The 13,341-nt window shown below is 40.4% G+C and overlaps 1 protein-coding gene across 6 annotated transcripts in view; it reads right to left on the reverse strand.

Annotated features, from left to right (window-relative positions):
* Positions 1-13,341, reverse strand: part of nrxn3a (neurexin 3a) — a 170,097-nt gene that overhangs the window by 36,871 nt on the left and 119,885 nt on the right. The gene's annotated exons all lie outside the window — the stretch shown is intronic.

The raw sequence follows: 13,341 nt of genomic DNA on the forward strand, positions 1-13,341 counted from the left end.
CTCTTCTTTTGCCCCCTGGGTAAAGTGTGGGAAGCATGGACAAACTGCTCATCCTCTCTGCTTTGTGAAAGGGACTGAAAACTTCAGAACAAAGGCAGCCATCTGTGACACCAGTTTGCCATGTCGCTCCTAACCCATCTAAACAAAAAAAAGAGAGCGAGAGAGACTTAAAGACTTAAAGAAAAGTCAGGCTGCAACTTTTCTGGGAAAAAATGTCAGTGCTGGAGTAATCCTATTAGTGTTCTTCTTATTGTTGCTCGGTTACTGTATTTACTAGTTTGCCCTTGAAAAAGTATTTCTCCTCCAGAACAGGACCTCTCTGATAGCAGTTTTCCGCCCATGATGCCGTTATCGCCTTATCCTTTTTGTGGGATTTAGAGCACATCGCATATTACACCATATATCTTCATCTACTTCTTCTGCGACTAATAATGCCACTTTTGGTCAACAAGTCTGAAAAACTTTTCTCACCAAAATGTCTTGCAGTATAACAATGGGTTCACAAGTAGCTGTGTGAATTATGCCTGTTTGTCTGTCGGCAGGATTATGCAACAAATTTACATGAAATTTGGTGGCCACAAAATAACCCATTGAATACTGGCTCAGTCCTGGACAAGGTGGCAGATCCAGCATTGCAAGATAGATTTTTTTTTCAATGTTTTTTTATCATTAATATTATTTTCACTGATTTCCCAGGGAATAATGCATGGATCTAGACGGTAAAAAAAAAATCCGGCATATAATATTATATGAGTGTGTGTAATTTGGTGCTTCTTGATTGAATTAATGGGACTGTTGGGCCACTACTGAGTACCATTTTAGTCCAGATATTAGTTAAAGCTACAGTTTGTAATATTTAGAAGAACTTATTCACAGATATTGGATATATTGTCCATAACTATGTGTTCATGTATGTATAATCACCGTCAACTTTGAATTAGTTAATTATAGTTACATGAGGTGGACCTGACCTCTGTGTAAGTCTCCATGTTTGCTACGTCGTGTTGAATACGGTTGTTGCACAAAACGGTCGGGAATACGCTTCATTCGCGTTGAGTTTCAGTGCTGCCGGAAACCAGAAACGGAATCAGCGGTGCACCACCATAACGTGTCCCTGTCGGTTGCTCAGTTGGTTGCAGGTTTGCAGCTTTGCCACCAGATGCCGCCAGAAAATTACACACTGGGGCTTTAAATGGAATGCTTAACCACAACTGTGCTTAAACAGATTCCACATGTCAGTGGGCCAAACCAGTAATCTGAACAGTTTGTTCAAAACCACACACACTGTGTTTGCAGTAAATGTGTCAGAGATCAAAACAACTAGAGACACCACGAGAGGATGTCAAGTGGACTCTCAGACACAGAGAATCTGCATTACCCTTGTCCCACGGTGTTGATACCATTTCACAAAGATGACTTTAATTCAATCAGTAACATCTTCTTCAAAGGCAACTTTCCCTCTCATCATTTCGTTGTATTGTTGTATAATACCCACATGGCCTCTCTGGCCTGAGACTCTTTCAATTCATCACCACAGTTTTTCTGGCAATCAGAGGCTGCAGAGAACCACAGGTTTATCTAGACTGTGCAGTGGAAAATCAATCGGGCCACTGAACCATGGAGGCCTGGCTCTGCCTCACCGTGAGCCCGGGAGATAGACCAGAGTGACTCAAGATAAAAACCTCAGAGCAGAAGACAAACTGGATTAAAACTATGTTGCTCAAAGACAAAAGAGGATTGAGTGAAGTACCTGGCAATTTCCATTATGTATTCCCTCATTCACAACAGCTCACAACTATTTGGAGTTCAAGAGGTTTAAGCGTGACAGAGGGAAAAGAAGGACTGGTAATAGAGCAGTTTATATATAAATCAGACTGATTGACATTGCGGAAGTAACAAACCTTCAGTTTGACCATGAACAATAGCAAATCCTCACACTATTTGACTTTTTTGATCAAAACAAAAACAAACTTATCAGTAATTTATCTCAATAGTTGTCAATAAATTTTCCATTAGTTGACTGGTCAACTAATTCATTAACGTTCCACTAAATACATTGTACAGAAGAGGAAGAGGCTGCTCACTTAACACGAGATGGATGATGAAAGTACGAGTACGGGAAGATTTTTTGAAATTTGTTTAACATTTCAAGAATAAAGTCGAAATATCGAGAATAAAGTCGAAATACAACTTCGGGAAGAAAAGACATAATGTTGAGAATAAAGTCGAAATGTCGAGATTAAAGTCGAAATAATCCTAAACGACTGTGTTGTGGTTCCAGTTCAGCTTTCTGTCACGTTAACTAACCTTAGCAAAGCTATGCTAGCTTCGGTAACTGCACGCCTCTCAAAATTCATTAACGGTTGTTTTGCAATTGAACGTTATCGTGTCAGGACACACGTCGATGTTCATGTGCAAACACCCGTTGTCCCGCATTGTTTCTTCCAGAGTCAGCCTGTCAATAAAGATATCGCAACTTTACAACTTGGTTAGCAGCTAGCGTTTAGCTAGCAAACTGGCTAACAAAACCTCAACTTCCGGTTGTTTGAAAAGCTGCTGAAAAGTGTTTCCCGGTCACAATTTTTTCGACTTATTTTGTGAAATAGTATTTCAACTTTATTCTCGACATTTTTACTTAATTCTCGATATAGTATTTCAACTTTATTCTCTGCATTTGGACTTTATTCTCGAAAGGCAAGTTTTAAAATAATCGGCCTCCTTTTTTTTCGCCCTAATACTCTTTCGAATGAAAGACTTGTTGGTTTGATTCATCACTATTTAAATTCAGGGCCACTTACATTACACCACTCAAAGGCACAATGTGCTCCGGGAACTACAAAAGCCATCTATGATTCATATTACACTTTCATTCTGCCTCATGGCACAGGGTCTAACGCCTAATTAGTCTGCTGTTCATTCAGTTTTCATTGTCGAGTAGTTCCAGTAGTTGGCTGAGTATCTGGGTCAATAAATGACGATTGCCAGTGGGACGAATGCACACTGATATAAACAATGTATTTGGTAGTGTAATGGAATTTAAAAACCTATATGCCTGTTGTTTTATTATAATGCTTTTAATATTCGCCTGAAAAACCCCGGTATATGGAGCTTCCTTCCAATTACAGTCATTCAGTTGGGTGTATTACATTTATTTCTCAGGGACCGTGTAGGATTTTTTTTTTTTATCTCATACAAACTGGACCAGATTTAGCTGCTAGATATTTCCCATTTGCAGCGCTGGGCAGAGAGAAGAATTTGATTATATGTTTTCACTGCAGTGAAACTGTGACTTACTTTTAGACAAGAGACCAGGATGATGAGAAAGCGACTTAATTCCCGACTCCAGAGCAGCAGGATAGTGGTGAGAAGAAAAAAAAAAAGAAGTGAGAATGACTAAATCTATTTATTTTTTACCTTCAACGGGAAAAAAATCACTCCACATGTTGGAACCACATTCTTTGTCTTTGGTGATAGTGGTCGGCTTGCCTCAAAATGTCCTTGGTTTTGTCTCCACACGTAAGAAATAATCAGAGGACGTCCTCTTGCTATAAAAACAAACTAATTCAGGACGGGTCTAAATCTTTCTCGATACCAACACAACAGTTCCATTAAAGGGAAATTAAGTGCCACGAAGACGGTGCCTCAGCAGAAATATACAGCGAAGCCTGTCACATTAACATAAAGCATGCCCTTCAGGAATTATTATGCTTCCTAATCTCAGGAACACTCAAATGCAGCAGTGCACAAATGACCTGTCCAGTGTGATGCATGGGTGTTTTTTCCCCACCTACTGAAGGATTCAAGCTTCCCCTGTCCTCCCTCCTCCTACTCTTTATTTCCTTCTTGCTTCCTGTGTGAGCTGGAGGTGGGAAGCTTACACAAACAACAGCCAAGGCAGGTGAAGGTCGACAAACACATAATCCTCCACTTTTCAACAGCATATTAGCATACAGAAGTGTCTTCTCCTCTTGGTCGTATCAGCCCCTCCTTTTCCGAACTCACCTTTCTCAAACTCTGTGAACAATATAATGACATAAATCTTCATCTCCTGCTTGTGTTCAAACTACGACAAAGCCTTATGGAATCTGCTTGCACTGCAACAAGTGCATTTCTGCATAAGTGAGATATATTGAAGTTAAAACAAAATTTTAAAAAATCCCAATCTGACTGAGGATGACTGGGATTATCTAATTCTGACTATGGTCAGTTAGAGATGTTATCTCATTACACTGCCAAACCTAAACTGTACACTTGTTACGTATGTGGTATCTACCGAGTTAATGCTGAATCCTTCCTGCCTGCTGAGGTCAACATTGGACCCGACATGGACAGAATTTATCTCGGTGCATGATGAAGTCATTATGAAATGGCCTACATTTCATATTACAATATCCAAAAGTTCAAATTGTCTGACACACACACCCACACACACATATATATATATATATATATATATATATTTACATTGTCTAAATGTTAAATCAAAATATGACAGTTGAAACTAAATATCTAGCTAATATGAAAAGTACCAAAATAAAAGCTTGATGTAGTGCTCCAGCGGAATCTGCGATCTTCCTTTGGCAGTCACGTCTGTGTGACTCGTCACTTCTCCTCATCATGCTCTACTGTTGCCAGCAGAGTTTCTGTGGTGGCTCTGTGGTGGTCACTGTCGCTGCAGGTGCATCGCTGAAACTCTGAAGTGCTGCCCAACTTCCAATGTGTTCAGCTAAATCGCTGGACAATGAGGCGCGCAACATATTTATATTTAGTAAATATTTAGTTTCAACTGTCACATTTATATTTAATATTTAACATTTATATTTAGGTTTAACATATATATTTATATTCAACATTTATATTTAATATTTAGCATTTAGATTTTCATTTAACATTTAGATTTAACATTTACATTTAGTTTTAACATTTTGATTTCGATTCAACATTTATATTTAGCATTTATATTTATATTTAGCATTTAACATTTAGATTTAATAATAAACAACAAAGATTTAATATTTAGATTTAACATTTGACATTTAGATTAAGATTTACATTTAACATTTAACATTTAGGTTTAACATTTAACATTTTGATTAAGATTTACATTTAACATTTAAGTTTAACATTTAACATTTTGATTATATTTTAACAAGAAAAGTACATTTTACAAGTTAACAAATATTGCTTTGTAAGTGTGCTTCAGTGTGCTCCACTTTACAAATGGCACCCAATACTATCAGTTATTGCTAATCATTCTTGAAAGTCAAGAAAGCTCAGTACAGATCTGGTAAGGTGCCCGATAAATTCACAACAAGTCAGGATTGTCACTTGGGGCCATCTCAACACATCAACGTTGTCCCAAGATTATCATTGCTAACTCATAACTGAATAACATTGGGAACATTAGTGTCTTTGCCAAAATATGGAGGAAAGCCACAACGTCACCCACTGCTGAGATTTTAAATGATAATAAAAAAAACAAGCAATCACATTCATACAGTATGCAGTTTTCGTGCAACAGCAACGACGTCAGCAGCAACAAATGTGACCAAAAAAAGAAACCAAATTACCATTTTTTTCTTCACTCCATGTGACTTTGCTCACATTCCAGGGCTGGATACCGACAGTGTCTCCAGTGAAATGTGCTCACTGAGACGTCTGGCCATCTTGCACAGTTAAGTGGGACAGTTTCTGGAGAGGCACGCTGCTGTTGAGCTTTTCAATGCTTTGAGTCCCTGAAACCAATTTCACTTCACCCCCAGTGAATTGAGTCAGCCACAAACTATTTCAAAATACCCTGAGCTCCAGCTAAAAATGCTGGTCTGAAGTTGACACTGAGCATGAGGCTGACACTGATGCTGATGGTGACAACTTTTATTTGTTTATTCATTTATTTGTTGTTCTTATTGTATTTAATTTCTGAAAGGTCATTACTAGCTCTACAAATTAAATCGCTTGCTGCTGTCTGTGTCAATTGAGCATGCAAAGTTAGTTAGGGTGTGGACGCTAAGGAAACTTTCATTATAAACCTATGGTGTACAGCATGTCTCAATTTAAACAGATGAATATTGACTGAAAGATAAAAAATTTAAAAAAAGAATCCTTTGACTGGATTTAAAAAAACAAAACATAAGAATAATTACTGATTTTACTGATTCAAACACTGAAACATCCTCAGTAACTTTGGATGTGGACAAGATGTCTGTCACCTGTTTCTGCCAAGTAACTTCATCCACTTGTCGGCAGGATGGTGCTTCACCTGCATGTCATCAGTACACTGACTGTCTTCCCTGACTAAATCAGGTACTAGACAAAGGTTATAGTGGTTTTCCCAGTGCTTGCTCTCATTTTTAATTGAATTTAATTGAATTCAGTCGTTGAAATGGATTGGGACGTATATCTCAATTGGCATTGCCTCTTTCCACCCTGCATACACATGATTGATCCTCCCGTTCTCTTTCTGTTCACAAAGACCCACACAAAATAATAAACTATAGTCCGGTCCCAAGTGGTTGAGTCCCACAGCAGTGGGAGCTGAGTTCACCATCTTGTATTTCTTCACGCTGCATTCAGATCCATATTTCACCCGCTCCTGGTCTGACCTGGGAGGTTGTTTAGTCTCTTATTGCACCACTTCATCTTTTGTCAGGCTCCTCATCATAAACCCTGCGACACACTCTTGATGGATGGAAGCGCCAGCTCTGAGAGATGTCCACTTCCAACAGCCTCACATTTCCAGACTTTCTACCTTTAGCTTACAGCTACTGAGCAGAGGCTGCTCACTGAGGTCCCCGCAGTGAACCACAGATCAGTGAAACCGACTTACACCATATTATTACCACACATTGGGCCTCATACAAGAACATGTTTGTATTCTTATCCCAACTTTCTCTTACATTAGCTCGTACCGTGAGTTAACACAAACTGGCCCTGTCAGATTCATCAAACGCTTCTATCTTCACAAAAGTGTGTAGCTGAATATGCTAATTTGCATTCATCATGTTTACGCACGTAAAACATGATGAATGCCTATTAGCATATTCAGCGTCCCAAAAAATAACCATTTAAGGTTTCGCTTCCTGCGCCATGTCAGGAAGTGTTCATTCATGAAAACGGCATTAAAGTAAAAAAAGAGGACATTTACGAGATCAGAGACTGAAGAACTGTTTTCAGAGATCCAGACATTATATTTTAAGCAGCTTCTGCAGGAGTTGAGTGACGGACTAAAGCAGATCTATTCATTTTGAGGAACCTGTGAGTCGCAATGCCACTCGAAATAAAGATTAAATGCATCGATGTGAAAAGTAACACTCGCCACAACAATGGCAATGGATGACTGCAGGGAGGTTCAGGTGAAGTCTCCGTCATGGATAAAAAAATACGTGCCATAACTGCCGATGCAGACATGTTTTCTGCCAGTGCTGCTGGATCAGTGAACCTTCGTTCAATGCAATATTATACAATATGCAACTAAAATGATTTGACATGTCTTCTCTGGCCTGTGGAGCAGCTCACCACCGACTGTGTTAAGGCATATCCACTCACAACACCAACTGAGCGCATTTTACGCTTGTTGTATGAACCCTCCTGTCCCTTATGCGTGTTGACTAGAGATGTATTGCGCTAATTTGAGCGAAGTTTAAAGAAATAACATATCAAGCCAGCAACTGCAAGCGCCACTGCGCAACATGCATGCCAACTGCCAAAGATGTGCTCTCCCCTGGCCATTGGGCAACAACGTTTAACAGGTGGCATACATTAATACATTTGGACTTATATTAAAATTCGACTCGCAGAATTAAGCAGATATTGTCATCATAATGAAGTGAAAAACAAAAGCCTATATAACAGACTAAAAGAAAGGGATGAACGGAAAAAGCATAATATGTCTCCTTCAAGAGAGCTGGATGTGGTGCTGCCACTCAGCCCCATCGACCACCATAACAAAAAAGACATCTAAAACATTGTTGACAGGGGACCCCAAACTGCAAACAAGGTCACATATTACTCCAGTATGATTTTTAAGACAGTGAGTCTGGATACTCAGTATCTTTGGGGATGCTCCTGGAACTACTCTTCCAGGAACTAAAAGGCTCCTGTGGCTCATTGTTGTCTGCGTTTCTACAGCGGAAGACCAGGGAAGCTTATGCAAATCAGGCCAATGGCGTACTTTTTCGTTTCACTTCGCTGTTTGTAACTACCGCTGGCCAAAAATGCTCAGCAGAGCCTGGACCTCGTCGTCGGTCCGTCTATTGTAGCTTCTCTTCTGCCTTTCCACGACGAAGCGCGGTGAAGAAACCAAACAGTAGTGAGCTTGCAGCTGCACAAGGGCTTTTAAACATGGCGGATGAAATGAAATGCGGCGAGTACTCGATCAATCACAGTTCTTCAGCACTGCAGCTCTGCCCCCATAGCTCCTAAACCTCCGGTCAGTAATACCTTACGATCAGGGTCTTTTTCGAGGGTAAATAAATTATTAATTAAGACTCTGGTTCCTGCAGTCGAAACGCGAAAGGAGTTCCTCCTTTGGTTCCTAGTTCCTGGGTATGGTTCCATAACCAACCCGTTACATGAAGTAATAAGAACACAGGGGACTGGACCCAAACCACAGATGCCAGAGGCAAAACTAATGAAGGCTGGGGAATTCCAAGAACAAGAAAGACAAGGGGCTTGTGGAATAGGCATGCAGGCAACAGTTGAAACCAAAGAAAGTAAAACTGGCAAACAAATCTGCGGATGAAGGGACTGCAATCTAAAGACCAGAAAAGTCTAGAAAACAGGCCAAAGAGTAAAAACACAAAACAAGGAACGGGCAAACAAAGCACATAGTAACGCAACATTACATTGTCCTACCGTCTTTTCCTATCTACTATTCCTTGACCACAGTGGAAAACGTCATGAGATCAAGGAAAGGTGTAAAGGAGGACTCATAGGACTTGGGAAAAGCCGACAGCGTTGCTCAGAGAATCCGACTCCACTTACACTATACTACGTCATTATGCGGTTAAACATACTTAAAATATCGTTAAAATACGTTAAATATCGCTGCTGCAATGAATTGTGGGGCGTCTATTTCTCCTTTCCTTTTGCATAGGCAAGTCCATTGTACCCTACGCTAAAGGAGATAGGAAAGGAAGAATTGAAGCACCTTTCCAAGAGAATCCGAAAAGCTGTTATCATGGCTGCCGATTATATACTTCCGGGTAACTTCAAGATTTAAGAAAATTCCGAAGCAAATTTGACAATTTGACCGTACCCATAGTCAACTGTGTAGTGCAGGGCTGACTGTTGAATGAAGTAAACATTGGGGGGAAATTCTGAGGACATCTGGTGGACAGCTCTGGGAAGGCAGGGGAGGGACGACGGGACAGGAGACAGGGACCGAGGGGAACATACTGTGACACTCAGGACTTGACCTGACCCATAATCAGATACAGTAGACGCAGAGCCTCTGCTGGGCAGTGCATGCAAAAGCCAACATGTACGCACAACTAGGAAATTAATCGTTTAAAAAGAATCCATAATTGACATTGACTATTGACTACATTGCCTGGTGCCTACCTTAACTATCAACCATAAGATTTCCCACTAACCAATCAGATTGTAGCTTTTTCTGGTTGCCTGCATTGAGGAGTGTACAGGTTCAATATTCACTTTAACCACTCATATGACTGGCTTTTAGCATACACTGTAATCCATCGGGGTGCCATATCTCTAATTTAATGAAACTCAATGAGAACAAGGACTCCTGTAAAAAACGATCCCATTGGTCTTCATTGGGAGCAGCTTATTATGATGCATAGTAACATTTTTTTGTTAGGTGACTTCTAGTGGCTCGAGTAATCATTACGGGAGTAAAGTCAGTTAAGGAACAGTTGGGGTGGAGAGACGGGTCGACAAAACACAGGAGATCAACTTCCTGTTTGAAACTGATGGTCAACGTAGTTTCGATCCCTCCTTACACTTAGCCAAGTAGTATTTGTGGCTTAACTGCTCCACGACCTTAACCCTATTACATTACATTCAATTAGCAGACGCTTTTGTCCAAAGCGACTTACATAAGTGCATTCAACCATGAGGATATTGCTGATAATTTCAAGAAAAGAGTGCATGAACATTCATCAAATAAGCAAACACTGCTTCATGTGCACACTTTTTAGATTTAAAAAAAAACAATTTTCAGTTAGTGAGGTTCAGTCTGAACAGGTGAGTTTTTAGTCTACAACTTAAGCATTGAAAGGTTTCTGCTGTCATCACCTGGACCCACAACAGAGAACCACATCGCTGCTACCTCAAAACTGTTACTGAGGTTCATTCTACTTTTGACACTGTTAAGAAAACATCTTCAGTTCACTGAAAGTTACATTATGAAAATATGTTTTTATTTTAGAAGAAATTACCAAATAAAAACTCAAAAAATGTCGATTTTTCTTCATGTGGGCAGATAGCTGGGTTTTTTCAAATGATATGACCGACTGAGATTACATTTGTATCCCAAACTATGAGCGAAATGTGAAAATGAAAGTTAAACAACAACCACTTCTGCCACTGAAATCAAGTGAGTAAAAAGTGACCTTTTTCCATTTTCCTGAATGTTGAGCAGACTGTCTTTTCCCCAGCCTCTGTAAATGTCCTGCATTCATCTGAAGTGAGATCATTGACCCGGCAATGGTCCTGCTAATAAGACATTTATTGGTATAGTTTATCAAGCAACCCTGGGCGATGGTGTTAGTTTACTGGAGACACATAGCTAATTTCTAAATGTATCTCAATAGGCAGAACACTGACACTGTCCCTGCCAAGGTCAGAAGGCCAATGGGTGATATTAACAACACAGTGGGCTTATTAGGAAATATAGTCCACTGTTCAGGAAGTGGATAGGTAGGCCAATTGAGAAAACCTGAAGCACAACACAATTTCTGTTCTGCGATAGGAAGGATTGACTGCCTCCCCCCCAACACACACACACAAACACACACACACACACACACACACACACACACAAACCATCTGGGCCACAGCAATGATGAAACCCTGTGTCAACAGACTGACAGCTGCCTATTTGAAATGGAGATCTAAGTGAGTCTGTCTGTGTGTATGTGTATGTATGAGCAAACAGAGTGTGTGTGTGTGTGTGTGTGTGTGTGTGCGCGTGTGTGCGGGCGGATGGGTGTGACCAAGAGATCTTTAAGCAGAGTCACGGAAACCTGACTGCTCTGTGGATGGCAGCAATATAGTAGTTCCATCCCAACCACCCAAATCTTCAAAGCTTTTTCACACACAGCGATGTAATAATATTCACTGAAGAGCCGAGGGCCAATCATGTGTTTCAAGAAACAGAATTTTCCGGAAAAAAAGAAAATAAGATATCAACTTCGTGACACAACACTCGTCTAGCCCATTTGAAGAAGATCTCAACATGTCCAACTAGAAGCGTTTGAGCCTGTCCCTACCCTCTGATGACCCATCGGAGCATCTCCTGAAACCGTGTCATTATTGTGGCAAAAACAATATAACAACAGTTGGGTTAGGGTTAGGCACAAAACCTTACCAATTGGTAAGGTTTAGGGTTAGGGCTTTGTCGTACGTCATTACATCTAGAAGACCTTTGTTTTGTTTTAGTTAGAGTAGAGAGTGCAGTTAAGTTTGGGCACAGTTCAAATACCTGTGGGAAAGCCTATCCACCTACTGTATGTGTACTTTGTGGCGGAATGTGCTATGTCACCTGACCGCTGCCTTTGCTCCCGTTATATTTAATATGACCAGAAAGAGGTTGCCTAACAATAAAATGTTAACATGGGTCAAATAATGTGCTTGCATAGAGGACTATGGGGACGTTCTTTGCAGAGGACAGTGTCTTTAAACTGAAGCCAGGTTTGAATCTCTGTTTTTAAGGCCCCAAAATGTTTGACATGAATGTTTGTTAAATCGTCGTACAACATCTAAAATTCCGGCTTGTCGGTGGCCGACTTGGCGCGATGTAAACCTCTCACAACTGCATTTGCTAAGAAAATTCCTTTGTATGTGTAACTTGTTTGTGTTATTGTGTCAAGTGCGTGTTCAGTATGTCTTGTGGCATCTGGCAGGCCCCCAGCACGACAGACGTCTGAGTCGGGGCAGCCTTCCCTTCCCTGTGGGTATATGCATGCAGTACCTACCAGTCCTCCCTGCACCCCCCCGACTATACCCAGGAATCTGTAAGGTAGCCAGGGCTCCCAAAGCTCCCCTTATCTGGAAAAAGACCTGTCTGCTTATTCTGTTCAGTGAAGTCTTCATTCCTGTGTCCATGGACGGGATTTGAACATTGAGCTCTCTGGACGGAGGAAATGTAAAGAATGATTACGTTCACATTATCTTTACATTCATTTATATTTCAAATCAGTTCAAGCACAACTTGGAGAGTAAGCTTCAAGTCCTCTGCATTGCCACTCTGCATTAACTGTAACTGTCACTGTATACCTGTATTATGTAGATTTTGTTCTAAGAATACACAGGATCTGGACTCAGTATTATCCACAAATGCAAACTTAATGGCCATTATTTAATGCTATTTTTGTGATGCTTATTATGTTCAGTTATTGTTTTTACTCATAGAAATGCTGTGATACTTCTTTTTGTTTACCCCTACTCAATGGAGATAACATGCCAAGCCATGTCCAACCCCCCACCTTAAAGGGGCACTAAGCTATTTTAGAGGAAGATTGTTAGTTGTTGATTTTCTGCAATGGTCGGGGCTCGAATCCGCAGAGAGACGCTAAAAAAGGGGTCAAAACCCCCTGAGTCATAGCATGTCCACCTTTGGCCCGTCTCTCTAGGTGTCGAGGAGTGATGTTCACAAGATGCACACAGTGTTGTGAGGGGCGGTCCTCACCATTTCTTTTGTTTTCAATTTACAGAGCCAGGACTGTGTGGAAAAACCGTGGATATCTGCTTACATCATTGTAGCTAAAATCATATTAAACTGGCGTCTGTTATTTATTTATTTTAGGTCACATTTCACCACATCTTTCTCATATATTGTATGAGGGTATATAAAAGGTATTGTCATGGGTAGTCAAGAGCATAATTAAATCACTCCAATCTTTATAGCAGTTAAACGACACAGGAAACCTCTTTTTTTTAATCGAATTTATGAACAAAAAACATCCATCCATCCATTCACTGTCTATCAGAGGAACATAATGCTGACTGGTGCTCTGAGGAACCCCCCCTATTCATCCAAACAGATAATAAAGAACAATAATAATTAAAACAATATTAATCATCAAACTCCAACCGAAGACATATCTCTGCTGAGCTGCGGACCTGACAGTCACAGGAGGCCTTGGCCCTGAGTCTGAT

This window comes from Scophthalmus maximus, chromosome 15 (assembly GCF_022379125.1).
Source record: "Scophthalmus maximus strain ysfricsl-2021 chromosome 15, ASM2237912v1, whole genome shotgun sequence".
Classification (NCBI taxonomy): domain Eukaryota; kingdom Metazoa; phylum Chordata; class Actinopteri; order Pleuronectiformes; family Scophthalmidae; genus Scophthalmus; species Scophthalmus maximus.